Here is a 24,316-nt window from a genome sequence, read left to right as displayed (position 1 = left end):
AATCCATTGTATGCAAATGACTGTCTTAGCTCCTCCCAGTGTGGAAGAGAAGCCTTGCTTCCCAAAGCAATGGGTTGGTGTTTGTTGCCTGGAGCAGAAGAAGAGAGTGAGGCGATCTACCTGTAATTGCCGAAAATTACATCTTAACTGAGCCCTTAGAATGCCGAAACTCAGGATGCCTGGAAGCAGCGTGGAGGGCTAGTGGTGATTTGGAACTCACCATGGCTTAAACAAGTTCTGCCTTGGAAGCAGGAAGCCCTTGGTCACTTCTGTTCCTTCATCTTTGCGCTGTGGCTTTATCGTAGCCCAATGAGGTTTAACTGAGGCATGATTATTGGTAATTGAAAACTTTTCCCTGTACCCTGCCACGATGACTTGAAATACAGTCAGCTTTAGCAATTTTTGTTGGTTTCTCAGGAGACTTAATACATTCTATGCAAATGACAGTCTTAGCTTCTCCCAGTGTGGAATGAAAGCCTTGCTTCTCACCGCAATGGATTGATGTTTGTTTCTTGGAGCAGAAGGCGAGATTGAGGCAATCTGCCTGTATTTGCCAAAAATTTCATCTTAACTGAGCCCTTAGAATGTGGAAGCTCAGGCTGCCTGGAAGCAGTGTGGGAGGGCTAGTGAGAATTTGTAACTCACCATAGCTTAAACAAGCTCTGCTTTGAAAGCGGGAAGGCATTGGTCACAACAGTTCTTTCAACTTTGCGCAGTGGCAATATTGAAGCCCATGAGGTTTAACTGAGGTGTGATTATTGCTAATTGAAAACTTTTCCTAATACCCTGCCATGATGACTTGAAACACAGTCAGCTTTGGCAATTTTTGTTGGTCTCTCAGGAGACTTAATCTATGGTATGCAAATGACAGTCTTAGGTCATCCCTGTGTGGAAGAAAAGAATTGCTTCTCACAGCAATGGATTGATGTTTGTTTCTTGGACCAGAAGGCGAGAGTGAGGCAATCTGCCTGTAATTGCCAAAAATTACATCTTAACTGAGCCCTTAGAATGTGGAAGCCCAGGATGCCTGGAAGCAGCGTGGAGGGCTAGTGGTGATTTGGAACTCACCATGGCTTAAAAAGTTCTGCCCTGGAAGCGGGAAGCCCTTGGTCACTTCTGTTCTTTCATCTTTGCGCTGTGGCAATATTGTTGCCCATGAGGTTTATCCAATGCGTGATTATTGCTAATTGAAAACTTTTCCCAATACGCCGCCATAATGACTTGGAATACAGTCAGCTTTGGCAATTTTTGTTGGTCTCTCAGGAGACTTAATTCATGGAATGCAAATGACAGTCTTAGCTTCTCCCAGTGTGGAAGAAAAGCCTTGCTTCTCACAGCAATGGATTGATGTTTGTTTCTTGGAGCAGAAGGCGAGAGTGAGGCAATCTGCCTGTAATTGCCAAAACTTACATCTTTCCTGAGCCCTCAGAATGTGGAAGCCCAGGATGCCTGGAAGCAGTGTGGGAGGGCTAGTGAGAATTTGTCACTCACCTTAGCTTAAACAAGCTCTGCTTTGAAAGCAGGAAGGCATTGGTCACAACAGTTCTTTCAACTTTGCGCAGTGGCAATATCGTAGCCCATGAGGTTTAACCGAGGCGTGATTATTGCTAATTGAAAACTTTTCCCAATACCCCGCCATGATGACTTGAAATACAGTCAGCTTTGGCAATTTTTGTTGGTCTCTCAGTAGACTTAATCCATTGTGTGCAAATAACAGAGTCTTAGCTCCTCCCAGCGTGGAAGAAAAGCCTTGCTTTTCATAGCAATGGATTGATGTTTGTTGCCTGGAGCAGAAGGAGAGAGTGAGGCAATCTGCCTGTAATTGCCAAAAATTTCATCTTAACTGAGCCCTTAGAATGTGGAAGCTCAGGATGCCTGGAAGCAGTGTGGGAGGGCTAGTGAGAATTTGTAACTCACCATAGCTTAAACAAGCTCTGCTTTGAAAGCAGGAAGGCATTGGTCACAACAGTTCTTTCAACTTTGTGCAGTGGCATTATCGTAGCCTATGAGGTTTAACCGAGGTGTGATTATTGCTAATTGAAAACTTTTCCCAATACCCCGCCATGATGACTTGAAATACAGTCAGCTTTGGAAATTTTTGTTGGTCTCTCAGGAGACTTAATCCATTGTATGCAAATAACAGAGTCTTAGCTCCTCCCAGCGTGGAAGAAAAGCCTTGCTTCTCACAGCAATGGATTGATGTTTGTTGCCTGGAGCGGAAGGAGAGAGTGAGGCAATCTGCCTGTAATTGCCAAAAATTTAATCTTAACTGAGCCCTTAGAATGTGGAAGCTCAGAATGCCTGGAAGCAGTGTGGGAGGGCTAGTGAGAATTTGTAACTCACCATAGCTTAAACAAGCTCTGCTTTGGAAGCAGGAAGGCATTGGTCACAACAGTTCTTTCAACTTTGCGCAGTGGCAATATCGTAGCCTATGAGGTTTAACCGAGGCGTGATTATTGCTAATTGAAAACTTTTCGCAATACCCCGCCATGATGACTTGAATTACAGTCAGCTTTGGCAATTTTTGTTGGTCTCTCAGGAGACTTAATCTATGGTATGTAAATGACAGTCTTAGATCCTCTCAGTGTGGAAGAAAAGCCTTGCTTCTCACAGCAATGGATTGATGTTTGTTTCTTGGAGCAGAAGGCGAGAGTGAGGCAATCTGCCTGTAATTGCCAAAAATTACATCTTAACTGAACCCTTAGAATGTGTAAGCCAAGGATGCCTGGAAGCAGCGTGGAGGGCTAGTGGTGATTTGTAACTCACCATGGCTTAAAATGTTCTGCTCTGGAAGCGGGAAGCCCTTGGTCACTTCTGTTCTTTCATCTTTGCGCTGTGGCAATATTGTTGCCCATGAGGTTTATCCAAGGCGTGATTATTGCTAATTGAAAACTTTTCCCAATACCCCGCCATAATGACTTGGAATACAGTCAGCTTTGGCAATTTTTGTTGGTCTCTCAGGAGACTTAATTCATGGAATGCAAATGACAGTCTTAGCTTCTCCCAGTGTGGAAGAAAAGCCTTGCTTCTCACAGCAATGGATTGATGTTTGTTTCTTGGAGCAGAAGGCGAGAGTGAGGCAATCTGCCTGTAATTGCCAAAAATTACATCTTTCCTGAGCCCTCAGAATGTGGAAGCCCAGGATGCCTGGAAGCAGTGTGGGAGGGCTAGTGAGAATTTGTAACTCACCGTAGCTTAAACAAGCTCTGCTTTGAAAGCAGGAAGGCATTGGTCACAACAGTTCTTTCAACTTTGCGCAGTGGCAATATCGTAGTTCATGAGGTTTAACCGAGGCGTGATTATTGCTAATTGACACTTTTTCCAATACCCCGCCATGTTGACTTGAAATACAGTCAGCTTTGGCAATTTTTGTTGGTCTCTCAGGAGACTTAATCTATGGTATGCAAATAACAGAGTCTTAGCTCCTTCCAGCATGGAAGAATAGCCTTGTTTCTCACAGCAATGGATTGATGTTTGTTGCCCGGAGCAGAAGGAGAGAGTGAGGCAATCTGCCTGTAATTGCCAAAAATTTCATCTTAACTGAGCCCTTAGAATGTGGAAGCTCAGAATGCCTGGAAGCAGTGTGGGAGGGCTAGTGAGAATTTGTAACTCACCATAGCTTAAACAAGCTCTGCTTTGGATGCAGGAAGGCATTGGTCACAACAATTCTTTCAACTTAGCGCAGTGGCAATATCGTAGCCTATGAGGTTTAACCGAGGCGTGATTATTGCTAATTGAAAACTTTTCCCAATACCCAGCCATGATGACTTGAAATACAGTCAGCTTTGGCAATTTTTGTTGGTCTCTCAGGAGACTTAATCCATTGTATGCAAATAACAGAGTCTTAGCTCCTCCCAGCGTGGAAGAAAAGCCTTGCTTCTCACAACAATGGATTGATGTTTGTTGCCTGGAGCAGAAGGAGAGAGTGAGGCAATCTGCCTGTAATTGCCAAAAATTTCATCTTAACTGAGCCCTTAGAATGTGGAAGCTCAGAATGCCTGGAAGCAGTGTGGGAGGGCTAGTGAGAATTTGTAACTCACCATAGCTTAAACAAGCTCTGCTTTGGAAGCAGGAAGGCATTGGTCACAACAGTTCTTTCAACTTTGCGCAGTGGCAATATCGTAGTCTATGAGGTTTAACCGAGGCGTTATTATTGCTAATTGAAAACTTTTCCCAATACCCCGCCATGATGACTTGAAATACAGTCAGCTTTGGCAATTTTTGTTGGTCTCTCAGGAGACTTAATCTATGGTGTGTAAATGACAGTCTTAGGTCCTCCCAGTGTGGAAGAAAAACCTTGCTTCTCACAGCAATGGATTGATGTTTGTTTCTTGGAGCAGAAGGCGAGAGTGAGGCAATCTGCCTGTAATTGCCAAAAATTACATCTTAACTGAACCCTTAGAATGTGTAAGCCAAGGATGCCTGGAAGCAGCGTGGAGGGCTAGTGGTGATTTGTAACTCACCATGGCTTAAAATGTTCTGCCCTGGAAGCGGGAAGCCCTTGGTCACTTCTGTTCTTTCATCTTTGCGCTGTGGCAATATTGTTGCCCATGAGGTTTATCCAAGGCGTGATTATTGCTAATTGAAAACTTTTCCCAATACCCCGCCATAATGACTTGGAATACAGTCAGCTTTGGCAATTTTTGTTGGTCTCTCAGGAGACTTAATTCATGGAATGCAAATGACAGTCTTAGCTTCTCCCAGTGTGGAAGAAAAGCCTTGCTTCTCACAGCAATGGATTGATGTTTGTTTCTTGGAGCAGAAGGCGAGAGTGAGGCAATCTGCCTGTAATTGCCAAAACTTACATCTTTCCTGAGCCCTCAGAATGTGGAAGCCCAGGATGCCTGGAAGCAGTGTGGGAGGGCTAGTGAGAATTTGTCACTCACCGTAGCTTAAACAAGCTCTGCTTTGAAAGCAGGAAGGCATTGGTCACAACAGTTCTTTCAACTTTGCGCAGTGGCAATATCGTAGCCCATGAGGTTTAACCGAGGCGTAATTATTGCTAATTGAAAACTTTTCCCAATACCCCGCCATGATAACTTGAAATACAGTCAGCTTTGGCAATTTTTGTTGGTCTCTCAGTAGACTTAATCCATTGTGTGCAAATAACAGAGTCTTAGCTCCTCCCAGCGTGGAAAAAAAGCCTTGCTTCTCATAGCAATGGATTGATGTTTGTTGCCTGGAGCAGAAGGAGAGAGTGAGGCAATCTGCCTGTAATTGCCAAAAATGTCATCTTAACTGAGCCCTTAGAATGTGGAAGCTCAGAATGCCTGGAAGCAGTGTGGGAGGGCTAGTGAGAATTTGTAACTCACCATAGCTTAAACAAGCTCTGCTTTGAAAGCAGGAAGGCATTGGTCACAACAGTTCTTTCAACTTTGTGCAGTGGCATTATCGTAGCCTATGAGGTTTAACCGAGGTGTGATTATTGCTAATTGAAAACTTTTCCCAATACCCCGCCATGATGACTTGAAATACAGTCAGCTTTGGAAATTTTTGTTGGTCTCTCAGGAGACTTAATCCATTGTATGCAAATAACAGAGTCTTAGCTCCTCCCAGCGTGGAAGAAAACCCTTGCTTCTCACAGCAATGGATTGATGTTTGTTGCCTGGAGCAGAAGGAGAGAGTGAGGCAATCTGCCTGTAATTGCCAAAAATTTCATCTTAACTGAGCCCTTAGAATGTGGAAGCTCAGGATGCCTGGAAGCAGTGTGGGAGTGCTAGTGAGAATTTGTAACTCACCGTAGCTTAAACAAGCTCTGCTTTGGAAGCAGGAAGGCATTGGTCACAACAATTCTTTCAACTTTGCGCAGTGGCAATATCGTAGCCTATGAGGTTTAACCGAGGAGTGATTATTGCTAATTGAAAACTTTTCCCAATAGCCCGCCATGATGACTTGAAATACAGTCAGCTTTGGCAATTTTTGTCGGTTTTTCAGGAGACTTAATCTATGGTATGCAAATGACAGTCTTAGGTTCTCGCAGTGTGAAAGAAAAGCCTTGCTTCTCACAGCAATGGATTGATGATTGTTTCTTGAAGCAGAAGGCGAAAGTGAGGCAATCTGCCTGTAATTGCCAAAAATTACATCTTAACTGAGCCCTTAGAATGTGGAAGCCAAGGATGCCTGGAAGCAGCGTGGAGGGCTAGTGGTGATTTGGAACTCACCATGGCTTAAAATGTTCTGCCTTGGAAGCGGGAAGCCCTTGGTCACTTCTGTTCTTTCATCTTTGCGCTGTGGCAATATCGTAGCCCATTAGGTTTAACCAAGGCGTGATTATTGCTAATTGAAAACTTTTCCCAATAACCCGCCATAATGACTTGGAATACAGTCAGCTTTGGCAATTTTTGTTGGTCTCTCAGGAGACTTAATTCATGGAATGCAAATGACAGTCTTAGCTTCTCCCAGTGTGGAAGAAAAGCCTTGCTTCTCACAGCAGTGGATTGATGTTTGTTTCTTGGAGCAGAAGGCGAGAGTGAGGCAATCTGACTGTAATTGCCAAAATTTACATCTTTCTTGAGCCCTCAGAATGTGGAAGCCCAGGATGCCTGGAAGCAGTGTGGGAGGGCTAGTGAGAATTTGTAACTCATCGTAGCTTAAACAAGCTCTGCTTTGAAAGCAGGAAGGCATTGGTCACAACAGTTCTTTCAACTTTGCGCAGTGGCAATATCGTAGCCCATGAGGTTTAACCGAGGCGTGGTTATTGCTAATTGAAAACTTTTCCCAATACCCTGCCATCATGACTTGAAATACAGTCAGCTTTGGCAATTTTTGTTGGTCTCTCAGGAGACTTAATCTATGGTATGCAAATAACAGAGTCTTAGCTCCTCCCAGCGTGGAAGAAGAGCCTTGCTTCTCACAGCAATGTATTGATGTTTGTTGCCTGGAGCAGAAGGAGAGAGTGAGGCAATCTGCCTGTAATTGCCAAAAATTTCATCTTAACTGAGCTCTTAGAATGTGGAAGCTCAGAATGCCTGGAAGCAGTGTGGGAGGGCTAGTGAGAATTTGTAACTCACCATAGCTTAAACAAGCTCTGCTTTGGAAGCAGGAAGGCATTGGTCACAACAGTTCTTTCAACTTTGCGCAGTGGCAATATCGTAGCCTATGAGGTTTAACCGAGGCGTGATTATTGCTAATAGAAAACTTTTCCCAATACCTTGCCATGATGACTTGAAATACAGTCAGCTTTGGCAATTTTTGTTGGTCTCTCAGGAGACTTAATCTATGGTATGTAAATGACAGTCTTAGGTCCTCCCAGTGTGGAAGAAAAGCCTTGCTTCTCACAGCAATGGATTGATGTTTGTTTCTTAGAGCAGAAGGCGAGAGTGAGGCAATCTGCCTGTAATTGCCAAAAATTACATCTTAACTGAACCCTTAGAATGTGTAAGCCAAGGATGCCTGGAAGCAGCGTGGAGGGCTAGTGGTGATTTGTAACTCACCATGGCTTAAAATGTTCTGCCCTGGAACCGCTTCCACGCGGAAGCCCTTGGTCAATTCTGTTCTTTCATCTTTGCGCTGTGGCAATATTGTTGCCCATGAGGTTTATCCAAGGCGTGATTATTGCTAATTGAAAACTTTTCCCAATACGCCGCCATAATGACTTGGAATACAGTCAGCTTTGGCAATTTTTGTTGGTCTCTCAGGAGACTTAATTCATGGAATGCAAATGACAGTCTTAGCTTCTCCCAGTGTGGAAGAAAAGCCTTGCTTCTCACAGCAATGGATTGATGTTTGTTTCTTGGAGCAGAAGGCGAGAGTGAGGCAATCTGCCTGTAATTGCCAAAACTTACATCTTTCCTGAGCCCTCAGAATGTGGAAGCCCAGGATGCCTGGAAGCAGTGTGGGAGGGCTAGTGAGAATTTGTCACTCACCTTAGCTTAAACAAGCTCTGCTTTGAAAGCAGGAAGGCATTGGTCACAACAGTTCTTTCAACTTTGCGCAGTGGCAATATCGTAGCCCATGAGGTTTAACCGAGGCGTGATTATTGCTAATTGAAAACTTTTCCCAATACCCCGCCATGATGACTTGAAATACAGTCAGCTTTGGCAATTTTTGTTGGTCTCTCAGTAGACTTAATCCATTGTGTGCAAATAACAGAGTCTTAGCTCCTCCCAGCGTGGAAGAAAAGCCTTGCTTCTCATAGCAATGGATTGATGTTTGTTGCCTGGAGCAGAAGGAGAGAGTGAGGCAATCTGCCTGTAATTGCCAAAAATTTCATCTTAACTGAGCCCTTAGAATGTGGAAGCTCAGAATGCCTGGAAGCAGTGTGGGAGGGCTAGTGAGAATTTGTAACTCACCATAGCTTAAACAAGCTCTGCTTTGAAAGCAGGAAGGCATTGGTCACAACAGTTCTTTCAACTTTGTGCAGTGGCATTATCGTAGCCTATGAGGTTTAACCGAGGTGTGATTATTGCTAATTGAAAACTTTTCCCAATACCCCGCCATGATGACTTGAAATACAGTCAGCTTTGGAAATTTTTGTTGGTCTCTCAGGAGACTTAATCCATTGTATGCAAATAACAGAGTCTTAGCTCCTCCCAGCGTGGAAGAAAAGCCTTGCTTCTCACAGCAATGGATTGATGTTTGTTGCCTGGAGCAGAAGGAGAGAGTGAGGCAATCTGCCTGTAATTGCCAAAAATTTCATCTTAACTGAGCCCTTAGAATGTGGAAGCTCAGGATGCCTGGAAGCAGTGTGGGAGTGCTAGTGAGAATTTGTAACTCACCGTAGCTTAAACAAGCTCTGCTTTGGAAGCAGGAAGGCATTGGTCACAACAGTTCTTTCAACTTTGCGCAGTGGCAATATCGTAGCCTATGAGGTTTAACCGAGGAGTGATTATTGCTAATTGAAAACTTTTCCCAATAGCCCGCCATGATGACTTGAAATACAATCAGCTTTGGCAATTTTTGTCGGTCTTTCAGGGGACTTAATCTATGGTATGCAAATGACAGTCTTAGCTTCTCCCAGTGTGGAAGAAAAGCCTTGCTTCTCACAGCAATGGATTGATGTTTGTTTCTTGAAGCAGAAGGCGAAAGTGAGGCAATCTGCCTGTAATTGCCAAAAATTACATCTTAACTGAGCCCTTAGAATGTGGAAGCCAAGGATGCCTGGAAGCAGCGTGGAGGGCTAGTGGTGATTTGGAACTCACCATGGCTTAAAATGTTCTGCCTTGGAAGCGGGAAGCCCTTGGTCACTTCTGTTCTTTCATCTTTGCGCTGAGGCAATATCGTAGCCCATTAGGTTTAACCAAGGCGTGATTATTGCTAATTGAAAACTTTTCCCAATAACCCGCCATAATGACTTGGAATACAGTCAGCTTTGGCAATTTTTGTTGGTCTCTCAGGAGACTTAATCCATGGTATGCAAATGACAGTCTTAGCTCCTGCCAGCGTGGAAGAATAGCCTTGCTTCTCACAGCAGTGGATTGATGTTTGTTTCCTGGAGCAGAAGGAGAGAGTGAGGCAATCTGCCTGTAATTGCCAGAAATTGTTTTTCCTGATCCCTTAGCATGAGGAAGCCCAGGATGCCTGGAAGCAGCGTGGGAGGGCTAGTGGTGATTTGGAACTCAACCTGGATTAAACAAGTTCTGCCTTGGAAGTGGAAAGCCCTTGATCATCACAGTTGGTTCATCTTTGCGCAGTGGCATTATCGTAGCCCAATGAGGTTTAACTGAGGCGTGATTATTGGTAATTGAAAACTTTTCCCTGTACCCTGCCATGATGACTTGAAATACAGTCAGCTTTTGCAATTTTTTTTGGTCTCTCAGGAGACTTAATCCATTGTATGCAAATGACTGTCTTAGCTCCTCCCAGTGTGGAAGAGAAGCCTTGCTTCCCAAAGCAATGGGTTGGTGTTTGTTGCCTGGAGCAGAAGAAGAGAGTGAGGCGATCTACCTGTAATTGCCGAAAATTACATCTTAACTGAGCCCTTAGAATGCCGAAACTCAGGATGCCTGGAAGCAGCGTGGAGGGCTAGTGGTGATTTGGAACTCACCATGGCTTAAACAAGTTCTGCCTTGGAAGCAGGAAGCCCTTGGTCACTTCTGTTCCTTCATCTTTGCGCTGTGGCTTTATCGTAGCCCAATGAGGTTTAACTGAGGCGTGATTATTGGTAATTGAAAACTTTTCCCTGTACCCTGCCACGATGACTTGAAATACAGTCAGCTTTAGCAATTTTTGTTGGTTTCTCAGGAGACTTAATACATTCTATGCAAATGACAGTCTTAGCTTCTCCCAGTGTGGAATGAAAGCCTTGCTTCTCACCGCAATGGATTGATGTTTGTTTCTTGGAGCAGAAGGCGAGAGTGAGGCAATCTGCCTGTATTTGCCAAAAATTTCATCTTAACTGAGCCCTTAGAATGTGGAAGCTCAGGCTGCCTGGAAGCAGTGTGGGAGGGCTAGTGAGAATTTGTAACTCACCATAGCTTAAACAAGCTCTGCTTTGAAAGCGGGAAGGCATTGGTCACAACAGTTCTTTCAACTTTGCGCAGTGGCAATATTGAAGCCCATGAGGTTTAACTGAGGTGTGATTATTGCTAATTGAAAACTTTTCCTAATACCCTGCCATGATGACTTGAAACACAGTCAGCTTTGGCAATTTTTGTTGGTCTCTCAGGAGACTTAATCTATGGTATGCAAATGACAGTCTTAGGTCATCCCTGTGTGGAAGAAAAGAATTGCTTCTCACAGCAATGGATTGATGTTTGTTTCTTGGACCAGAAGGCGAGAGTGAGGCAATCTGCCTGTAATTGCCAAAAATTACATCTTAACTGAGCCCTTAGAATGTGGAAGCCCAGGATGCCTGGAAGCAGCGTGGAGGGCTAGTGGTGATTTGGAACTCACCATGGCTTAAAAAGTTCTGCCCTGGAAGCGGGAAGCCCTTGGTCACTTCTGTTCTTTCATCTTTGCGCTGTGGCAATATTGTTGCCCATGAGGTTTATCCAAGGCGTGATTATTGCTAATTGAAAACTTTTCCCAATACGCCGCCATAATGACTTGGAATACAGTCAGCTTTGGCAATTTTTGTTGGTCTCTCAGGAGACTTAATTCATGGAATGCAAATGACAGTCTTAGCTTCTCCCAGTGTGGAAGAAAAGCCTTGCTTCTCACAGCAATGGATTGATGTTTGTTTCTTGGAGCAGAAGGCGAGAGTGAGGCAATCTGCCTGTAATTGCCAAAACTTACATCTTTCCTGAGCCCTCAGAATGTGGAAGCCCAGGATGCCTGGAAGCAGTGTGGGAGGGCTAGTGAGAATTTGTCACTCACCTTAGCTTAAACAAGCTCTGCTTTGAAAGCAGGAAGGCATTGGTCACAACAGTTCTTTCAACTTTGCGCAGTGGCAATATCGTAGCCCATGAGGTTTAACCGAGGCGTGATTATTGCTAATTGAAAACTTTTCCCAATACCCCGCCATGATGACTTGAAATACAGTCAGCTTTGGCAATTTTTGTTGGTCTCTCAGTAGACTTAATCCATTGTGTGCAAATAACAGAGTCTTAGCTCCTCCCAGCGTGGAAGAAAAGCCTTGCTTTTCATAGCAATGGATTGATGTTTGTTGCCTGGAGCAGAAGGAGAGAGTGAGGCAATCTGCCTGTAATTGCCAAAAATTTCATCTTAACTGAGCCCTTAGAATGTGGAAGCTCAGGATGCCTGGAAGCAGTGTGGGAGGGCTAGTGAGAATTTGTAACTCACCGTAGCTTAAACAAGCTCTGCTTTGAAAGCAGGAAGGCATTGGTCACAACAGTTCTTTCAACTTTGTGCAGTGGCATTATCGTAGCCTATGAGGTTTAACCGATGTGTGATTATTGCTAATTGAAAACTTTTCCCAATACCCCGCCATGATGACTTGAAATACAGTCAGCTTTGGACATTTTTGTTGGTCTCTCAGGAGACTTAATCCATTGTATGCAAATAACAGAGTCTTAGCTCCTCCCAGCGTGGAAGAAAAGCCTTGCTTCTCACAGCAATGGATTGATGTTTGTTGCCTGGAGCAGAAGGAGAGAGTGAGGCAATCTGCCTGTAATTGCCAAAAATTTCATCTTAACTGAGCCCTTAGAATGTGGAAGCTCAGGATGCCTGGAAGCAGTGTGGGAGTGCTAGTGAGAATTTGTAACTCACCGTAGCTTAAACAAGCTCTGCTTTGGAAGCAGGAAGGCATTGGTCACAACAGTTCTTTCAACTTTGCGCAGTGGCAATATCGTAGCCTATGAGGTTTAACCGAGGAGTGATTATTGCTAATTGAAAACTTTTCCCAATAGCCCGCCATGATGACTTGAAATACAGTCAGCTTTGGCAATTTTTGTCGGTCTTTCAGGAGACTTAATCTATGGTATGCAAATGACAGTCTTAGCTTCTCCCAGTGTGGAAGAAAAGCCTTGCTTCTCACAGCAATGGATTGATGTTTGTTTCTTGAAGCAGAAGGCGAAAATGAGGCAATCTGCCTGTAATTGCCAAAAATTACATCTTAACTGAGCCCTTAGAATGTGGAAGCCAAGGATGCCTGGAAGCAGCGTGGAGGGCTAGTGGTGATTTGGAACTCACCATGGCTTAAAATGTTCTGCCTTGGAAGCGGGAAGCCCTTGGTCACTTCTGTTCTTTCATCTTTGCGCTGAGGCAATATCGTAGCCCATTAGGTTTAACCAAGGCGTGATTATTGCTAATTGAAAACTTTTCCCAATAACCCGCCATAATGACTTGGAATACAGTCAGCTTTGGCAATTTTTGTTGGTCTCTCAGGAGACTTAATCCATGGTATGCAAATGACAGTCTTAGCTCCTGCCAGCGTGGAAGAATAGCCTTGCTTCTCACAGCAGTGGATTGATGTTTGTTTCCTGGAGCAGAAGGAGAGAGTGAGGCAATCTGCCTGTAATTGCCAGAAATTGTTTTTCCTGAGCCCTTAGCATGAGGAAGCCCAGGATGCCTGGAAGCAGCGTGGGAGGGCTAGTGGTGATTTGGAACTCAACCTGGATTAAACAAGTTCTGCCTTGGAAGTGGAAAGCCCTTGATCACCACAGTTGGTTCATCTTTGCGCAGTGGCATTATCGTAGCCCAATGAGGTTTAACTGAGGCGTGATTATTGGTAATTGAAAACTTTTCCCTGTACCCTGCCATGATGACTTGAAATACAGTCAGCTTTTGCAATTTTTTTTGGTCTCTCAGGAGACTTAATCCATTGTATGCAAATGACTGTCTTAGCTCCTCCCAGTGTGGAAGAGAAGCCTTGCTTCCCAAAGCAATGGGTTGGTGTTTGTTGCCTGGAGCAGAAGAAGAGAGTGAGGCGATCTACCTGTAATTGCCGAAAATTACATCTTAACTGAGCCCTTAGAATGCCGAAACTCAGGATGCCTGGAAGCAGCGTGGAGGGCTAGTGGTGATTTGGAACTCACCATGGCTTAAACAAGTTCTGCCTTGGAAGCAGGAAGCCCTTGGTCACTTCTGTTCCTTCATCTTTGCGCTGTGGCTTTATCGTAGCCCAATGAGGTTTAACTGAGGCGTGATTATTGGTAATTGAAAACTTTTCCCTGTACCCTGCCACGATGACTTGAAATACAGTCAGCTTTAGCAATTTTTGTTGGTTTCTCAGGAGACTTAATACATTCTATGCAAATGACAGTCTTAGCTTCTCCCAGTGTGGAATGAAAGCCTTGCTTCTCACCGCAATGGATTGATGTTTGTTTCTTGGAGCAGAAGGCGAGAGTGAGGCAATCTGCCTGTATTTGCCAAAAATTTCATCTTAACTGAGCCCTTAGAATGTGGAAGCTCAGGCTGCCTGGAAGCAGTGTGGGAGGGCTAGTGAGAATTTGTAACTCACCATAGCTTAAACAAGCTCTGCTTTGAAAGCGGGAAGGCATTGGTCACAACAGTTCTTTCAACTTTGCGCAGTGGCAATATTGAAGCCCATGAGGTTTAACTGAGGTGTGATTATTGCTAATTGAAAACTTTTCCTAATACCCTGCCATGATGACTTGAAACACAGTCAGCTTTGGCAATTTTTGTTGGTCTCTCAGGAGACTTAATCTATGGTATGCAAATGACAGTCTTAGGTCATCCCTGTGTGGAAGAAAAGAATTGCTTCTCACAGCAATGGATTGATGTTTGTTTCTTGGACCAGAAGGCGAGAGTGAGGCAATCTGCCTGTAATTGCCAAAAATTACATCTTAACTGAGCCCTTAGAATGTGGAAGCCCAGGATGCCTGGAAGCAGCGTGGAGGGCTAGTGGTGATTTGGAACTCACCATGGCTTAAAAATTTCTGCCCTGGAAGCGGGAAGCCCTTGGTCACTTCTGTTCTTTCATCTTTGCGCTGTGGCAATATTGTTGCCCATGAGGTTTATCCAAGGCGTGATTATTGCTAATTGAAAACTTTTCCCAATACCCCGCCATAATGACTTGGAATACAGTCAGCTTTGGCAATTTTTGTTGGTCTCTCAGGAGACTTAATTCATGGAATGCAAATGACAGTCTTAGCTTCTCCCAGTGTGGAAGAAAAGCCTTGCTTCTCACAGCAATGGATTGATGTTTGTTTCTTGGAGCAGAAGGCGAGAGTGAGGCAATCTGCCTGTAATTGAAAAAAATTACATCTTTCCTGAGCCCTCAGAATGTGGAAGCCCAGGATGCCTGGAAGCAGTGTGGGAGGGCTAGTGAGAATTTGTAAATCACCGTAGCTTAAACAAGCTCTGCTTTGGAAGCAGGAAGGCATTGGTCACAACAGTTCTTTCAACTTTGCGCAGTGGCAATATCGTAGCCCATGAGGTTTAACCGAGGCGTGATTATTGCTAATTGAAAACTTTTCCCAATACCCCGCCATGATGATTTGAAATACAGTCAGCTTTGGCAATTTTTGTAGGTCTCTCAGGAGACTAAATCCATTGTATGCAAATAACAGAGTCTAAGCTCCTCCCAGCGTGGAAGAAAAGCCTAGCTTCTCACAGCAATGGATTGATGTTTGTTGCCTGGAGCAGAAGGAGAGAGTGAGGCAATCTGCCTGTAATTGCCAAAAATTTCATCTTAACTGAACCCTTAGAATGTGGAAGCTCAAAATGCCTGGAAGCAGTGTGGGAGGGCTAGTGAGAATTTGTAACTCACCATAGCTTAAACAAGCTCTGCTTTGGAAGCAGATAGGCATTGGTCACAACAGTTCTTTCAACTTTGCGCAGTGGCAATATCGTAGTCTATGAGGTTTAACCGAGGCGTGATTATTGCTAATTGAAAACTTTTCCCAATACACCGCCATGATGACTTGAAATACAGTCAGCTTTGGCAATTTTTGTTGGTCTCTCAGGAGACTTAATCCATTGTATGCAAATAACAGAATCTTAGCTCCTCCCAGCGTGGAAGAAAAGCCTTGCTTCTCACAGCAATGGATTGATGTTTGTTGCCTGGAGCAGAAGGAGAGAGTGAGGCATTCTGCCTGTAATTGCCAAAAATTTCATCTTAACTGAACCCTTAGAATGTGGAAGCTCAAAATGCCTGGAAGCAGTGTGGGAGGGCTAGTGAGAATTTGTAACTCACCATAGCTTAAACAAGCTCTGCTTTGGAAGCAGATAGGCATTGGTCACAACAGTTCTTTCAACTTTGCGCAGTGACAATATCGTAGCCTATGAGGTTTAACCGAGGCGTGATTATTGCTAATTGAAAACTTTTCCCAATACACCGCCATGATGACTTGAAATACAGTCAGCTTTGGCAATTTTTGTTGGTCTCTCAGGAGACTTAATCCATTGTATGCAAATAACAGAATCTTAGCTCCTCCCAGCGTGGAAGAAAAGCCTTGCTTCTCACAGCAATGGATTGATGTTTGTTGCCTGGAGCAGAAGGAGAGAGTGAGGCAATCTGCCTGTAATTGCCAAAAATTTAATCTTAACTGAGCCCTTAGAATGTGGAAGCTCAGAATGCCTGGAAGCAGTGTGGGAGGGCTAGTGAGAATTTGTAACTCACCATAGCTTAAACAAGCTCTGCTTTGGAAGCAGGAAGGCATTGGTCACAACAGTTCTTTCAACTTTGCGCAGTGGCAATATCGTAGCCTATGAGGTTTAACCGAGGCGTGATTATTGCTAATTGAAAACTTTTCGCAATACCCCGCCATGATGACTTGAATTACAGTCAGCTTTGGCAATTTTTGTTGGTCTCTCAGGAGACTTAATCTATGGTATGTAAATGACAGTCTTAGATCCTCTCAGTGTGTAAGAAAAGCCTTGCTTCTCACAGCAATGGATTGATGTTTGTTTCTTGGAGCAGAAGGCGAGAGTGAGGCAATCTGCCTGTAATTGCCAAAAATTACATCTTAACTGAACCCTTAGAATGTGTAAGACAAGGATGCCTGGAAGCAGCGTGGAGGGCTAGTGGTGATTTGTAACTCACCATGGCTTAAAATGTTCTGCTCTGGAAGCGGGAAGCCCTTGGTCACTTCTGTTCTTTCATCTTTGCGCTGTGGCAATATTGTTGCCCATGAGGTTTATCCAAGGCGTGATTATTGCTAATTGAAAACTTTTCCCAATACCCCGCCATAATGACTTGGAATACAGTCAGCTTTGGCAATTTTTGTTGGTCTCTCAGGAGACTTAATTCATGGAATGCAAATGACAGTCTTAGCTTCTCCCAGTGTGGAAGAAAAGCCTTGCTTCTCACAGCAATGGATTGATGTTTGTTTCTTGGAGCAGAAGGCGAGAGTGAGGCAATCTGCCTGTAATTGCCAAAAATTACATCTTTCCTGAGCCCTCAGAATGTGGAAGCCCAGGATGCCTGGAAGCAGTGTGGGAGGGCTAGTGAGAATTTGTAACTCACCGTAGCTTAAACAAGCTCTGCTTTGAAAGCAGGAAGGCATTGGTCACAACAGTTCTTTCAACTTTGCGCAGTGGCAATATCGTAGTTCATGAGGTTTAACCGAGGCGTGATTATTGCTAATTGACACTTTTTCCAATACCCCGCCATGTTGACTTGAAATACAGTCAGCTTTGGCAATTTTTGTTGGTCTCTCAGGAGACTTAATCTATGGTATGCAAATAACAGAGTCTTAGCTCCTTCCAGCATGGAAGAATAGCCTTGTTTCTCACAGCAATGGATTGATGTTTGTTGCCCGGAGCAGAAGGAGAGAGTGAGGCAATCTGCCTGTAATTGCCAAAAATTTCATCTTAACTGAGCCCTTAGAATGTGGAAGCTCAGAATGCCTGGAAGCAGTGTGGGAGGGCTAGTGAGAATTTGTAACTCACCATAGCTTAAACAAGCTCTGCTTTGGATGCAGGAAGGCATTGGTCACAACAATTCTTTCAACTTAGCGCAGTGGCAATATCGTAGCCTATGAGGTTTAACCGAGGCGTGATTATTGCTAATTGAAAACTTTTCCCAATACCCAGCCATGATGACTTGAAATACAGTCAGCTTTGGCAATTTTTGTTGGTCTCTCAGGAGACTTAATCCATTGTATGCAAATAACAGAGTCTTAGCTCCTCCCAGCGTGGAAGAAAAGCCTTGCTTCTCACAACAATGGATTGATGTTTGTTGCCTGGAGCAGAAGGAGAGAGTGAGGCAATCTGCCTGTAATTGCCAAAAATTTCATCTTAACTGAGCCCTTAGAATGTGGAAGCTCAGAATGCCTGGAAGCAGTGTGGGAGGGCTAGTGAGAATTTGTAACTCACCATAGCTTAAACAAGCTCTGCTTTGGAAGCAGGAAGGCATTGGTCACAACAGTTCTTTCAACTTTGCGCAGTGGCAATATCGTAGTCTATGAGGTTTAACCGAGGCGTTATTATTGCTAATTGAAAACTTTTCCCAATACCCCGCCATGATGACTTGAAATACAGTCAGCTTTGGCAATTTTTGTTGGTCTCTCAGGAGACTTAATCTATGGTATGTAAATGACAGTCTTAGGTCCTCCCAGTGTGGAAGAAAAACCTTGCTTCTCACAGCAATGGATTGATGTTTGTTTCTTGGAGCAGAAGGCGAGAGTGAGGCAATCTGCCTGTAATTGCCAAAAATTACATCTTAACTGAACCCTTAGAATGTGTAAGCCAAGGATGCCTGGAAGCAGCGTGGAGGGCTAGTGGTGATTTGTAACTCACCATGGCTTAAAATGTTCTGCCCTGGAAGCGGGAAGCCCTTGGTCACTTCTGTTCTTTCATCTTTGCGCTGTGGCAATATTGTTGCCCATGAGGTTTATCCAAGGCGTGATTATTGCTAATTGAAAACTTTTCCCAATACCCCGCCATAATGACTTGGAATACAGTCAGCTTTTGCAATTTTTGATGGTCTCTCAGGAGACTTAATTCATGGAATGCAAATGACAGTCTTAGCTTCTCCCAGTGTGGAAGAAAAGCCTTGCTTCTCACAGCAATGGATTGATGTTTGTTTCTTGGAGCAGAAGGAGAGAGTGAGGCAATCTGCCTGTAATGACCAAAAATTTCATCTTAACTGAGCCTTTAGAATGTGGAAGCTCAGGATGCCTGGAAGCAGTGTGGAAGGGCTATTGAGAATTTGTAACTCACCGTAGCTTAAACAAGCTCTGCTTTGGAAGCAGGAAGGCATTGGTCACAACAGTTCTTTCAACTTTGCGCAGTGGCAAAATTGTAGCCTATGAGGTTTAACCGAGGCGTGATTATTGCTAATTGAAAACTTTTCCCAATACCCCGCCATGATGACTTGAAATACAGTCAGCTTTTTTCAGTTTTTGTTGGTCTCTCAGGAGACTTAATCTATGGTATGCAAATGACAGTCTTAGGTCCTCCCAGTGTGGAAGAAAAGCCTTGCTTCTCACAGCAATGGATTGATGTTTGTTTCTTGGAGCAGAAGGAGAGAGTGAGGCAATCTGCCTGTAATGACCAAAAATTTCATCTTAACTGAGCCTTTAGAATGTGGAAGCTCAGGATGCCTGGAAGCAGTGTGGAAGGGCTATTGAGAATTTGTAACTCACCGTAGCTTAAACAAGCTCTGATTTGGAAGCGGGAAGGCATTGGTCACAACAGTGTTTTCAACTTTGCGCAGTGACAATATCGTAGCCCATGAGGTTTAACCGAGGCGTGATTATTGCTAATTGAAAACTTTTCCCAATACCCCGCCATGATGACTTGAAATACAGTCAGCTTTGGTAATTTTTGTTGGTCTCTCAGGAGACTTAATCTATGGTATGCAAATGACAGTCTTAGGTCCTCCCAGTGTGGAAGAAAAGCCTTGCTTCTCACAGCAATGGATTGATGTTTGTTTCTTGGAGCAGAAGGCGAGAGTGAGGCAATCTGCCTGTAATTGCCAAAAATTACATCTTTCCTGAGCCCTCAGAATGTGGAAGCCCAGGATGCCTGGAAGCAGTGTGGGAGGGCTAGCGAGAATTTGTAACTCACCATGGCTTAAACAAGCTCTGCTTTGAAAGCAGGAAGGCATTGGTCACAACAGTTCTTTCAACTTTGCGCAGTGGTAATTTCGTATCCCATGAGGTTTAACCGAGGCGTGATTATTGCTAATTGAAAACTTTTCCCAATACCCCGCCATGATGACTTGAAATACAGTCAGCTTTGGCAATTTTTGTTGGTCTCTCAGGAGACTTAATCTATGGTATGCAAATAACAGAGTCTTAGCTCCTCCCAGCGTGGAAGAATAGCCTTGCTTCTCACAGCAATGGATTGATGTTTGTTGCCTGGAGCAGAAGGAGAGAGTGAGGCAATCTGCCTGTAATTGCCAAAAATTTCATCTTAACTGAGCCCTTAGAATGTGGAAGCTCAGAATGCCTGGAAGCAGTGTGGGAGGGCTAGTGAGAATTTGTAACTCACCATAGCTTAAACAAGCTCTGCTTTGGAAGCAGGAAGGCATTGGTCACAACAGTTCTTTCAACTTTGCGCAGTGGCAATATCGTAGCCCATGAGGTTAAACCGAGGCGTTATTATTGCTAATTGAAAACTTTTCCCAATACCCCGCCATGATGACTTGAAATACAGTCAGCTTTGGCAATTTTTGTTGGTCTCTCAGGAGACTTAATCTATGGTATGTAAATGACAGTCTTAGGTCCTCCCAGTGTGGAAGAAAAACCTTGCTTCTCACAGCAATGGATTGATGTTTGTTTCTTGGAGCAGAAGGCGAGAGTGAGGCAATCTGCCTGTAATTGCCAAAAATTACATCTTAACTGAACCCTTAGAATGTGTAAGCCAAGGATGCCTGGAAGCAGCGTGGAGGGCTAGTGGTGATTTGTAACTCACCATGGCTTAAAATGTTCTGCCCTGGAAGCGGGAAGCCCTTGGTCACTTCTGTTCTTTCATCTTTGCGCTGTGGCAATATTGTTGCCCATGAGGTTTATCCAAGGCGTGATTATTGCTAATTGAAAACTTTTCCCAATACCCCGCCATAATGACTTGGAATACAGTCAGCTTTTGCAATTTTTGATGGTCTCTCAGGAGACTTAATTCATGGAATGCAAATGACAGTCTTAGCTTCTCCCAGTGTGGAAGAAAAGCCTTGCTTCTCACAGCAATGGATTGATGTTTGTTTCTTGGAGCAGAAGGAGAGAGTGAGGCAATCTGCCTGTAATGACCAAAAATTTCATCTTAACTGAGCCTTTAGAATGTGGAAGCTCAGGATGCCTGGAAGCAGTGTGGAAGGGCTATTGAGAATTTGTAACTCACCGTAGCTTAAACAAGCTCTGCTTTGGAAGCAGGAAGGCATTGGTCACAACAGTTCTTTCAACTTTGCGCAGTGGCAAAATTGTAGCCTATGAGGTTTAACCGAGGCGTGATTATTGCTAATTGAAAACTTTTCCCAATACCCCGCCATGATGACTTGAAATACAGTCAGCTTTTTTCAGTTTTTGTTGGTCTCTCAGGAGACTTAATCTATGGTATGCAAATGACAGTCTTAGGTCCTCCCAGTGTGGAAGAAAAGCCTTGCTTCTCACAGCAATGGATTGATGTTTGTTTCTTGGAGCAGAAGGAGAGAGTGAGGCAATCTGCCTGTAATGACCAAAAATTTCATCTTAACTGAGCCTTTAGAATGTGGAAGCTCAGGATGCCTGGAAGCAGTGTGGAAGGGCTATTGAGAATTTGTAACTCACCGTAGCTTAAACAAGCTCTGATTTGGAAGCGGGAAGGCATTGGTCACAACAGTGTTTTCAACTTTGCGCAGTGACAATATCGTAGCCCATGAGGTTTAACCGAGGCGTGATTATTGCTAATTGAAAACTTTTCCCAATACCCCGCCATGATGACTTGAAATACAGTCAGCTTTGGTAATTTTTGTTGGTCCCTCAGGAGACTTAATCTATGGTATGCAAATGACAGTCTTAGGTCCTCCCAGTGTGGAAGAAAAGCCTTGCTTCTCACAGCAATGGATTGATGTTTGTTTCTTGGAGCAGAAGGCGAGAGTGAGGCAATCTGCCTGTAATTGCCAAAAATTACATCTTTCCTGAGCCCTCAGAATGTGGAAGCCCAGGATGCCTGGAAGCAGTGTGGGAGGGCTAGCGAGAATTTGTAACTCACCATGGCTTAAACAAGCTCTGCTTTGAAAGCAGGAAGGCATTGGTCACAACAGTTCTTTCAACTTTGCGCAGTGGTAATTTCGTATCCCATGAGGTTTAACCGAGGCGTGATTATTGCTAATTGAAAACTTTTCCCAATACCCCGCCATGATGACTTGAAATACAGTCAGCTTTGGCAATTTTTGTTGGTCTCTCAGGAGACTTAATCTATGGTATGCAAATAACAGAGTCTTAGCTCCTCCCAGCGTGGAAGAATAGCCTTGCTTCTCACAGCAATGGATTGATGTTTGTTGCCTGGAGCAGAAGGAGAGAGTGAGGCAATCTGCCTGTAATTGCCAAAAATTTCATCTTAACTGAGCCCTTAGAATGTGGAAGCTCAGAATGCCTGGAAGCAGTGTGGGAGGGCTAGTGAGAATTTGTAACTCACCATAGCTTAAACAAGCTCTGCTTTGGAAGCAGGAAGGCATTGGTCACAACAGTTCTTTCAACTTTGTGCAGTGGCAATATCGTAGCCCATGAGGTTAAACCGAGGCGTTATTATTGCTAATTGAAAACTTTTCCCAATACCCCGCCATGATGACTTGAAATACAGTCAGCTTTGGCAATTTTTGTTGGTCTCTCAGGAGACTTAATCTGTGGTATGCAAATGACAGTCTTAGGTTCTCCCAGTGTGGAAGAAAAGCCTTGCTTCTCACAGCAATGGATTGATGTTTGTTTCTTGGAGCAGAAGGCGAGAGTGTGGCAATCTGCCTGTAATTGCCAAAAATTACATCTTTCCTGAGCCCTCAGAATGTGGAAGCCCAGGATGCCTGGAAGCAGTGTGGGAGGGCTAGTGATAATTTGTAACTCACCGTAGCTTAAACAAGCTCTGCTTTGAAAGCAGGAAGGCATTGGTCACAATAGTTCTTTCAATTTTGCGCAGTGGCAATATCGTAGCACATGAGGTTTAACCAAGGCGTGATTATTGCTAATTGAAAACTTTTACCAATACCCCGCCATGATGATTTGAAATACAGTCAGCTTTGGCAATTTTTGGAGGTCTCTCAGGATACTTAATCCATTGTATGCAAATAACAGAGTCTAAGCTCCTCCCAGCGTGGAAGAAAAGCCTAGCTTCTCACAGCAATGGATTGATGTTTGTTGCCTGGAGCAGAAGGAGAGAGTGAGGCAATCTGCCTGTAATTGCCAAAAATTTCATCTTAACTGAGCACTTAGAATGTGGAAGCTCAGGATGCCTGGAAGCAGTGTGGGAGGGCTAGTGAGAATTTGTAACTCACCATAGCTTAAACAAGCTCTGCTTTGGAAGCAGGAAGGCATTGGTCACAACAGTTCTTTCAACTTTGCGCAGTGGCAATATCGTAGCCCATGAGGTTAAACCGAGGCGTTATTATTGCTAATTGAAAACTTTTCCCAATACCCCGCCATGATGACTTGAAATACAGTCAGCTTTGGCAATTTTTGTTGGTCTCTCAGGAGACTTAATCTATGGTATGTAAATGACAGTCTTAGGTCCTCCCAGTGTGGAAGAAAACCTTGCTTCTCACAGCAATGGATTGATGTTTGTTTCTTGGAGCAGAAGGCGAGAGTGAGGCAATCTGCCTGTAATTGCCAAAAATTACATCTTAACTGAACCCTTAGAATGTGTAAGCCAAGGATGCCTGGAAGCAGCGTGGAGGGCTAGTGGTGATTTGTAACTCACCATGGCTTAAAATGTTCTGCCCTGGAAGCGGGAAGCCCTTGGTCACTTCTGTTCTTTCATCTTTGCGCTGTGGCAATATTGTTGCCCATGAGGTTTATCCAAGGCGTGATTATTGCTAATTGAAAACTTTTCCCAATACCCCGCCATAATGACTTGGAATACAGTCAGCTTTTGCAATTTTTGATGGTCTCTCAGGAGACTTAATTCATGGAATGCAAATGACAGTCTTAGCTTCTCCCAGTGTGGAAGAAAAGCCTTGCTTCTCACAGCAATGGATTGATGTTTGTTTCTTGGAGCAGAAGGAGAGAGTGAGGCAATCTGCCTGTAATGACCAAAAATTTCATCTTAACTGAGCCTTTAGAATGTGGAAGCTCAGGATGCCTGGAAGCAGTGTGGAAGGGCTATTGAGAATTTGTAACTCACCGTAGCTTAAACAAGCTCTGCTTTGGAAGCAGGAAGGCATTGGTCACAACAGTTCTTTCAACTTTGCGCAGTGGCAAAATTGTAGCCTATGAGGTTTAACCGAGGCGTGATTATTGCTAATTGAAAACTTTTCCCAATACCCCGCCATGATGACTTGAAATACAGTCAGCTTTTTTCAGTTTTTGTTGGTCTCTCAGGAGACTTAATCTATGGTATGCAAATGACAGTCTTAGGTCCTCCCAGTGTGGAAGAAAAGCCTTGCTTCTCACAGCAATGGATTGATGTTTGTTTCTTGGAGCAGAAGGAGAGAGTGAGGCAATCTGCCTGTAATGACCAAAAATTTCATCTTAACTGAGCCTTTAGAATGTGGAAGCTCAGGATGCCTGGAAGCAGTGTGGAAGGGCTATTGAGAATTTGTAACTCACCGTAGCTTAAACAAGCTCTGATTTGGAAGCGGGAAGGCATTGGTCACAACAGTGTTTTCAACTTTGCGCAGTGACAATATCGTAGCCCATGAGGTTTAACCGAGGCGTGATTATTGCTAATTGAAAACTTTTCCCAATACCCCGCCATGATGACTTGAAATACAGTCAGCTTTGGTAATTTTTGTTGGTCTCTCAGGAGACTTAATCTATGGTATGCAAATGACAGTCTTAGGTCCTCCCAGTGTGGAAGAAAAGCCTTGCTTCTCACAGCAATGGATTGATGTTTGTTTCTTGGAGCAGAAGGCGAGAGTGAGGCAATCTGCCTGTAATTG

General features: G+C 44.0%; 57 non-coding genes across 57 annotated transcripts; all 57 read left to right on the top strand.

Moving 5' to 3' along the window:
- The first annotated feature begins 279 nt into the window (after positions 1 to 279).
- On the top strand, positions 280 to 421 carry LOC141062712 (U4 spliceosomal RNA). The gene has a single exon (XR_012224453.1). It is a non-coding gene; the product is annotated as a U4 spliceosomal RNA (small nuclear RNA).
- Positions 422 to 704: 283 nt separating this feature from the next.
- LOC141062203 (U4 spliceosomal RNA) lies at positions 705 to 845 on the top strand. Its single transcript, XR_012223993.1, has one exon. It is a non-coding gene; the product is annotated as a U4 spliceosomal RNA (small nuclear RNA).
- Positions 846 to 1,126: 281 nt separating this feature from the next.
- Positions 1,127 to 1,267, top strand: LOC141062490 (U4 spliceosomal RNA). Its single transcript, XR_012224252.1, has one exon. It is a non-coding gene; the product is annotated as a U4 spliceosomal RNA (small nuclear RNA).
- Positions 1,268 to 1,550: 283 nt separating this feature from the next.
- LOC141061002 (U4 spliceosomal RNA) lies at positions 1,551 to 1,691 on the top strand. Its single transcript, XR_012222905.1, has one exon. It is a non-coding gene; the product is annotated as a U4 spliceosomal RNA (small nuclear RNA).
- Positions 1,692 to 1,976: 285 nt separating this feature from the next.
- Positions 1,977 to 2,117, top strand: LOC141061399 (U4 spliceosomal RNA). Its single transcript, XR_012223264.1, has one exon. It is a non-coding gene; the product is annotated as a U4 spliceosomal RNA (small nuclear RNA).
- A 285-nt stretch (positions 2,118 to 2,402) lies between these two features.
- On the top strand, positions 2,403 to 2,543 carry LOC141063018 (U4 spliceosomal RNA). The gene has a single exon (XR_012224708.1). It is a non-coding gene; the product is annotated as a U4 spliceosomal RNA (small nuclear RNA).
- A 281-nt stretch (positions 2,544 to 2,824) lies between these two features.
- LOC141061938 (U4 spliceosomal RNA) lies at positions 2,825 to 2,965 on the top strand. Its single transcript, XR_012223752.1, has one exon. It is a non-coding gene; the product is annotated as a U4 spliceosomal RNA (small nuclear RNA).
- A 283-nt stretch (positions 2,966 to 3,248) lies between these two features.
- On the top strand, positions 3,249 to 3,388 carry LOC141062310 (U4 spliceosomal RNA). Its single transcript, XR_012224089.1, has one exon. It is a non-coding gene; the product is annotated as a U4 spliceosomal RNA (small nuclear RNA).
- A 285-nt stretch (positions 3,389 to 3,673) lies between these two features.
- LOC141061018 (U4 spliceosomal RNA) lies at positions 3,674 to 3,814 on the top strand. The gene has a single exon (XR_012222919.1). It is a non-coding gene; the product is annotated as a U4 spliceosomal RNA (small nuclear RNA).
- Positions 3,815 to 4,099: 285 nt separating this feature from the next.
- On the top strand, positions 4,100 to 4,240 carry LOC141061414 (U4 spliceosomal RNA). The gene has a single exon (XR_012223277.1). It is a non-coding gene; the product is annotated as a U4 spliceosomal RNA (small nuclear RNA).
- A 281-nt stretch (positions 4,241 to 4,521) lies between these two features.
- LOC141061937 (U4 spliceosomal RNA) lies at positions 4,522 to 4,662 on the top strand. Its single transcript, XR_012223751.1, has one exon. It is a non-coding gene; the product is annotated as a U4 spliceosomal RNA (small nuclear RNA).
- Positions 4,663 to 4,945: 283 nt separating this feature from the next.
- LOC141062024 (U4 spliceosomal RNA) lies at positions 4,946 to 5,086 on the top strand. Its single transcript, XR_012223830.1, has one exon. It is a non-coding gene; the product is annotated as a U4 spliceosomal RNA (small nuclear RNA).
- A 285-nt stretch (positions 5,087 to 5,371) lies between these two features.
- Positions 5,372 to 5,512, top strand: LOC141061398 (U4 spliceosomal RNA). Its single transcript, XR_012223263.1, has one exon. It is a non-coding gene; the product is annotated as a U4 spliceosomal RNA (small nuclear RNA).
- A 285-nt stretch (positions 5,513 to 5,797) lies between these two features.
- On the top strand, positions 5,798 to 5,938 carry LOC141061675 (U4 spliceosomal RNA). The gene has a single exon (XR_012223514.1). It is a non-coding gene; the product is annotated as a U4 spliceosomal RNA (small nuclear RNA).
- Positions 5,939 to 6,219: 281 nt separating this feature from the next.
- LOC141062026 (U4 spliceosomal RNA) lies at positions 6,220 to 6,360 on the top strand. Its single transcript, XR_012223832.1, has one exon. It is a non-coding gene; the product is annotated as a U4 spliceosomal RNA (small nuclear RNA).
- A 283-nt stretch (positions 6,361 to 6,643) lies between these two features.
- On the top strand, positions 6,644 to 6,784 carry LOC141061638 (U4 spliceosomal RNA). The gene has a single exon (XR_012223480.1). It is a non-coding gene; the product is annotated as a U4 spliceosomal RNA (small nuclear RNA).
- Positions 6,785 to 7,069: 285 nt separating this feature from the next.
- Positions 7,070 to 7,210, top strand: LOC141061229 (U4 spliceosomal RNA). The gene has a single exon (XR_012223110.1). It is a non-coding gene; the product is annotated as a U4 spliceosomal RNA (small nuclear RNA).
- Positions 7,211 to 7,500: 290 nt separating this feature from the next.
- Positions 7,501 to 7,641, top strand: LOC141062096 (U4 spliceosomal RNA). Its single transcript, XR_012223896.1, has one exon. It is a non-coding gene; the product is annotated as a U4 spliceosomal RNA (small nuclear RNA).
- A 283-nt stretch (positions 7,642 to 7,924) lies between these two features.
- LOC141061001 (U4 spliceosomal RNA) lies at positions 7,925 to 8,065 on the top strand. The gene has a single exon (XR_012222904.1). It is a non-coding gene; the product is annotated as a U4 spliceosomal RNA (small nuclear RNA).
- Positions 8,066 to 8,350: 285 nt separating this feature from the next.
- Positions 8,351 to 8,491, top strand: LOC141061397 (U4 spliceosomal RNA). The gene has a single exon (XR_012223262.1). It is a non-coding gene; the product is annotated as a U4 spliceosomal RNA (small nuclear RNA).
- Positions 8,492 to 8,776: 285 nt separating this feature from the next.
- LOC141062065 (U4 spliceosomal RNA) lies at positions 8,777 to 8,917 on the top strand. Its single transcript, XR_012223867.1, has one exon. It is a non-coding gene; the product is annotated as a U4 spliceosomal RNA (small nuclear RNA).
- Positions 8,918 to 9,198: 281 nt separating this feature from the next.
- LOC141062061 (U4 spliceosomal RNA) lies at positions 9,199 to 9,339 on the top strand. The gene has a single exon (XR_012223864.1). It is a non-coding gene; the product is annotated as a U4 spliceosomal RNA (small nuclear RNA).
- A 281-nt stretch (positions 9,340 to 9,620) lies between these two features.
- On the top strand, positions 9,621 to 9,762 carry LOC141062676 (U4 spliceosomal RNA). The gene has a single exon (XR_012224420.1). It is a non-coding gene; the product is annotated as a U4 spliceosomal RNA (small nuclear RNA).
- A 282-nt stretch (positions 9,763 to 10,044) lies between these two features.
- On the top strand, positions 10,045 to 10,186 carry LOC141062722 (U4 spliceosomal RNA). The gene has a single exon (XR_012224462.1). It is a non-coding gene; the product is annotated as a U4 spliceosomal RNA (small nuclear RNA).
- Positions 10,187 to 10,469: 283 nt separating this feature from the next.
- LOC141062202 (U4 spliceosomal RNA) lies at positions 10,470 to 10,610 on the top strand. The gene has a single exon (XR_012223992.1). It is a non-coding gene; the product is annotated as a U4 spliceosomal RNA (small nuclear RNA).
- Positions 10,611 to 10,891: 281 nt separating this feature from the next.
- On the top strand, positions 10,892 to 11,032 carry LOC141062095 (U4 spliceosomal RNA). The gene has a single exon (XR_012223895.1). It is a non-coding gene; the product is annotated as a U4 spliceosomal RNA (small nuclear RNA).
- Positions 11,033 to 11,315: 283 nt separating this feature from the next.
- Positions 11,316 to 11,456, top strand: LOC141061000 (U4 spliceosomal RNA). The gene has a single exon (XR_012222903.1). It is a non-coding gene; the product is annotated as a U4 spliceosomal RNA (small nuclear RNA).
- Positions 11,457 to 11,741: 285 nt separating this feature from the next.
- Positions 11,742 to 11,882, top strand: LOC141062364 (U4 spliceosomal RNA). Its single transcript, XR_012224138.1, has one exon. It is a non-coding gene; the product is annotated as a U4 spliceosomal RNA (small nuclear RNA).
- Positions 11,883 to 12,167: 285 nt separating this feature from the next.
- LOC141061345 (U4 spliceosomal RNA) lies at positions 12,168 to 12,308 on the top strand. Its single transcript, XR_012223215.1, has one exon. It is a non-coding gene; the product is annotated as a U4 spliceosomal RNA (small nuclear RNA).
- Positions 12,309 to 12,589: 281 nt separating this feature from the next.
- Positions 12,590 to 12,730, top strand: LOC141062060 (U4 spliceosomal RNA). The gene has a single exon (XR_012223863.1). It is a non-coding gene; the product is annotated as a U4 spliceosomal RNA (small nuclear RNA).
- A 281-nt stretch (positions 12,731 to 13,011) lies between these two features.
- LOC141062675 (U4 spliceosomal RNA) lies at positions 13,012 to 13,153 on the top strand. The gene has a single exon (XR_012224419.1). It is a non-coding gene; the product is annotated as a U4 spliceosomal RNA (small nuclear RNA).
- A 282-nt stretch (positions 13,154 to 13,435) lies between these two features.
- LOC141062721 (U4 spliceosomal RNA) lies at positions 13,436 to 13,577 on the top strand. Its single transcript, XR_012224461.1, has one exon. It is a non-coding gene; the product is annotated as a U4 spliceosomal RNA (small nuclear RNA).
- A 283-nt stretch (positions 13,578 to 13,860) lies between these two features.
- LOC141062200 (U4 spliceosomal RNA) lies at positions 13,861 to 14,001 on the top strand. The gene has a single exon (XR_012223990.1). It is a non-coding gene; the product is annotated as a U4 spliceosomal RNA (small nuclear RNA).
- A 281-nt stretch (positions 14,002 to 14,282) lies between these two features.
- On the top strand, positions 14,283 to 14,423 carry LOC141061936 (U4 spliceosomal RNA). The gene has a single exon (XR_012223750.1). It is a non-coding gene; the product is annotated as a U4 spliceosomal RNA (small nuclear RNA).
- A 283-nt stretch (positions 14,424 to 14,706) lies between these two features.
- LOC141062593 (U4 spliceosomal RNA) lies at positions 14,707 to 14,847 on the top strand. Its single transcript, XR_012224346.1, has one exon. It is a non-coding gene; the product is annotated as a U4 spliceosomal RNA (small nuclear RNA).
- Positions 14,848 to 15,132: 285 nt separating this feature from the next.
- On the top strand, positions 15,133 to 15,273 carry LOC141060922 (U4 spliceosomal RNA). Its single transcript, XR_012222832.1, has one exon. It is a non-coding gene; the product is annotated as a U4 spliceosomal RNA (small nuclear RNA).
- Positions 15,274 to 15,558: 285 nt separating this feature from the next.
- Positions 15,559 to 15,699, top strand: LOC141061006 (U4 spliceosomal RNA). Its single transcript, XR_012222908.1, has one exon. It is a non-coding gene; the product is annotated as a U4 spliceosomal RNA (small nuclear RNA).
- A 285-nt stretch (positions 15,700 to 15,984) lies between these two features.
- LOC141063017 (U4 spliceosomal RNA) lies at positions 15,985 to 16,125 on the top strand. The gene has a single exon (XR_012224707.1). It is a non-coding gene; the product is annotated as a U4 spliceosomal RNA (small nuclear RNA).
- A 281-nt stretch (positions 16,126 to 16,406) lies between these two features.
- LOC141061935 (U4 spliceosomal RNA) lies at positions 16,407 to 16,547 on the top strand. The gene has a single exon (XR_012223749.1). It is a non-coding gene; the product is annotated as a U4 spliceosomal RNA (small nuclear RNA).
- A 283-nt stretch (positions 16,548 to 16,830) lies between these two features.
- LOC141062309 (U4 spliceosomal RNA) lies at positions 16,831 to 16,970 on the top strand. The gene has a single exon (XR_012224088.1). It is a non-coding gene; the product is annotated as a U4 spliceosomal RNA (small nuclear RNA).
- A 285-nt stretch (positions 16,971 to 17,255) lies between these two features.
- On the top strand, positions 17,256 to 17,396 carry LOC141061017 (U4 spliceosomal RNA). The gene has a single exon (XR_012222918.1). It is a non-coding gene; the product is annotated as a U4 spliceosomal RNA (small nuclear RNA).
- A 285-nt stretch (positions 17,397 to 17,681) lies between these two features.
- Positions 17,682 to 17,822, top strand: LOC141061413 (U4 spliceosomal RNA). Its single transcript, XR_012223276.1, has one exon. It is a non-coding gene; the product is annotated as a U4 spliceosomal RNA (small nuclear RNA).
- Positions 17,823 to 18,103: 281 nt separating this feature from the next.
- Positions 18,104 to 18,244, top strand: LOC141062281 (U4 spliceosomal RNA). Its single transcript, XR_012224064.1, has one exon. It is a non-coding gene; the product is annotated as a U4 spliceosomal RNA (small nuclear RNA).
- Positions 18,245 to 18,527: 283 nt separating this feature from the next.
- Positions 18,528 to 18,669, top strand: LOC141062610 (U4 spliceosomal RNA). The gene has a single exon (XR_012224361.1). It is a non-coding gene; the product is annotated as a U4 spliceosomal RNA (small nuclear RNA).
- Positions 18,670 to 18,952: 283 nt separating this feature from the next.
- Positions 18,953 to 19,093, top strand: LOC141061242 (U4 spliceosomal RNA). The gene has a single exon (XR_012223121.1). It is a non-coding gene; the product is annotated as a U4 spliceosomal RNA (small nuclear RNA).
- A 283-nt stretch (positions 19,094 to 19,376) lies between these two features.
- Positions 19,377 to 19,517, top strand: LOC141061667 (U4 spliceosomal RNA). Its single transcript, XR_012223506.1, has one exon. It is a non-coding gene; the product is annotated as a U4 spliceosomal RNA (small nuclear RNA).
- A 285-nt stretch (positions 19,518 to 19,802) lies between these two features.
- On the top strand, positions 19,803 to 19,943 carry LOC141061277 (U4 spliceosomal RNA). Its single transcript, XR_012223153.1, has one exon. It is a non-coding gene; the product is annotated as a U4 spliceosomal RNA (small nuclear RNA).
- A 281-nt stretch (positions 19,944 to 20,224) lies between these two features.
- LOC141062280 (U4 spliceosomal RNA) lies at positions 20,225 to 20,365 on the top strand. The gene has a single exon (XR_012224063.1). It is a non-coding gene; the product is annotated as a U4 spliceosomal RNA (small nuclear RNA).
- Positions 20,366 to 20,648: 283 nt separating this feature from the next.
- Positions 20,649 to 20,790, top strand: LOC141062609 (U4 spliceosomal RNA). The gene has a single exon (XR_012224360.1). It is a non-coding gene; the product is annotated as a U4 spliceosomal RNA (small nuclear RNA).
- Positions 20,791 to 21,073: 283 nt separating this feature from the next.
- Positions 21,074 to 21,214, top strand: LOC141061704 (U4 spliceosomal RNA). The gene has a single exon (XR_012223540.1). It is a non-coding gene; the product is annotated as a U4 spliceosomal RNA (small nuclear RNA).
- A 283-nt stretch (positions 21,215 to 21,497) lies between these two features.
- Positions 21,498 to 21,638, top strand: LOC141061665 (U4 spliceosomal RNA). Its single transcript, XR_012223505.1, has one exon. It is a non-coding gene; the product is annotated as a U4 spliceosomal RNA (small nuclear RNA).
- A 285-nt stretch (positions 21,639 to 21,923) lies between these two features.
- LOC141061283 (U4 spliceosomal RNA) lies at positions 21,924 to 22,064 on the top strand. The gene has a single exon (XR_012223158.1). It is a non-coding gene; the product is annotated as a U4 spliceosomal RNA (small nuclear RNA).
- A 283-nt stretch (positions 22,065 to 22,347) lies between these two features.
- On the top strand, positions 22,348 to 22,488 carry LOC141062442 (U4 spliceosomal RNA). Its single transcript, XR_012224209.1, has one exon. It is a non-coding gene; the product is annotated as a U4 spliceosomal RNA (small nuclear RNA).
- A 285-nt stretch (positions 22,489 to 22,773) lies between these two features.
- On the top strand, positions 22,774 to 22,914 carry LOC141061276 (U4 spliceosomal RNA). Its single transcript, XR_012223152.1, has one exon. It is a non-coding gene; the product is annotated as a U4 spliceosomal RNA (small nuclear RNA).
- Positions 22,915 to 23,194: 280 nt separating this feature from the next.
- Positions 23,195 to 23,335, top strand: LOC141062279 (U4 spliceosomal RNA). Its single transcript, XR_012224062.1, has one exon. It is a non-coding gene; the product is annotated as a U4 spliceosomal RNA (small nuclear RNA).
- Positions 23,336 to 23,618: 283 nt separating this feature from the next.
- On the top strand, positions 23,619 to 23,760 carry LOC141062608 (U4 spliceosomal RNA). Its single transcript, XR_012224359.1, has one exon. It is a non-coding gene; the product is annotated as a U4 spliceosomal RNA (small nuclear RNA).
- A 283-nt stretch (positions 23,761 to 24,043) lies between these two features.
- Positions 24,044 to 24,184, top strand: LOC141061241 (U4 spliceosomal RNA). The gene has a single exon (XR_012223120.1). It is a non-coding gene; the product is annotated as a U4 spliceosomal RNA (small nuclear RNA).
- The last annotated feature ends 132 nt before the right edge of the window (positions 24,185 to 24,316 follow it).

Source organism: Dendrobates tinctorius, unplaced genomic scaffold (assembly GCF_039654945.1).
Source record: "Dendrobates tinctorius isolate UK_male_01 unplaced genomic scaffold, ASM3965494v1 ptg000245l, whole genome shotgun sequence".
Taxonomy (NCBI): Eukaryota; Metazoa; Chordata; class Amphibia; order Anura; family Dendrobatidae; genus Dendrobates; species Dendrobates tinctorius.
The sequence above is the reverse complement of the archived record's forward strand: the minus strand, read 5'-3'. Positions and strand labels throughout refer to the sequence as shown.